Source organism: Myotis davidii, unplaced genomic scaffold (genome assembly GCF_000327345.1).
Source record: "Myotis davidii unplaced genomic scaffold, ASM32734v1 scaffold458, whole genome shotgun sequence".
In the NCBI taxonomy this organism is placed as follows: Eukaryota; Metazoa; Chordata; class Mammalia; order Chiroptera; family Vespertilionidae; genus Myotis; species Myotis davidii.
Genome location: NW_006289819.1, coordinates 1 through 1,565, shown reverse-complemented (window position 1 = coordinate 1,565; position 1,565 = coordinate 1).

The window sequence follows — 1,565 nt, the reverse complement described above, 5'->3', positions numbered from 1 at the left end:
AGGAAAAGTCAGAGTTTTTTCCTTTTTAGTAGAAACCATAAGACTTCAGGTCTGAAAGGTAAGGAAGGGCATTACAGGAAAACTGGAGGGGACCAAACAAGGCAGACAGGCCCTTGAGGCAGCTGTGGTTCTGAGCTTGGGCTGCATCCGTTCCTGATCATTGTCAGCTGGAAGTTTGTCTCAAGTGGCCCTCTATGTGCCTGCCATCCCAATTGGCCATGTTCTGATAGTCACTGTGGGTCAGGAAGGCAGACTCAGTGTCCCAGCAGCAGAACACCCAAAGTACTAGGATGGTGAATCTGCCAGAAATATAGGCTCCATCCTCAGTGCCAGAGAAAACATAGAAGTCTGTGGTCTTCCTACAATTTGTGGGGTTTTAGTTATTCCATGACCACGACAGGCAAAAATTAGTGGTGCCAAATCCAACTCAGGGTGGGTAGAAAATTACCTTTCAGATCTGGGGTAATTTATATAATGGATCATCTCAATATGGCTGTGAGAGAAAGAGACAGAGAGAGAGAGAGAGAGAGAGAGAGAACAGGAAGGAAGAAAAAGAGGGAACAGGGAGAGAAAGAAATAGCAGAAGGAAGGAAGAGGCAAGTAGAGCGAGGGGGGAGAGAAGAGGAGGGGGAAAGGATGGAATAAAGGAAGGAAGTTAGAAAGAAAAGAAAAAAGAAATTGGGCCCCACATAGCTTTATAAGCATTGAGTTTACGTAAATACTAGAAGCCTGGTGCACAAAATCTTGCACCGGTGGGGTGCCTCCCGGTGGCCTACAGGGATCAGGCCCAAACCTGCAGTCTAACGCTGCCTGCAGCTCCTACATGCCGCTCCTGCTCATCCTGGCCACACTGTGCCTGCTGCGGGCTCCTGCCCAATCAATCCCAATCCAGAGAGGCTCTCGCTGCCACAGTAATGCTCACCAGCCATGAGCTTTGGTGTCTGGAGCCCTCCCAAGGGGCGTGGCCTGCGGTATTGGGCTGAAACCAGCTCTCTGTCATCCCCTGAATGGTCCCGGATAGCGAGACAGTGCAGGCCAGGCGGAGGGACCCCTATGATTGGGCTGGCTCCAGGGTGTGTCCGGCCCATCTCACTCAGTCCAGATTGGCCGGACCCCAGCAGCAAACTAACCTACTCGTCAGAGCATCTGCCCCTTGGTGGTCAGTGCACGTCATAGTGACTGGTCAATAGGTTGACTGCCCCCTGGTGGTCAGTGCACCTCATAGTGAGTGGTTGAGCAGCCTTAGCATATCATTAGCATATTATGCTTTGATTTGTTGTTTAGTTGTTCTGCTGTTTGGTCTATTTGCATATTACCCTTTTATTATATAGGATTATTGGCTGTAGGCTGGTTTGTGGGCTAGGAGTGAGGTTGGTAGAGGGCTTAAGTAATGGTGGCTGAGCTAAGTCCCCTCTTGAATTTCACAACCCAAGGGCATGTACTAAAGAGAAAAGAGCTGATTCCCATTTAGCTCTCACTGATTTTTCCAGGATCACCTTCATGTTGTCAGGGCTGAATCTGAACTTGCTGCGCATAGCCAGCGAGGACAGGCACACGGGAGTGTC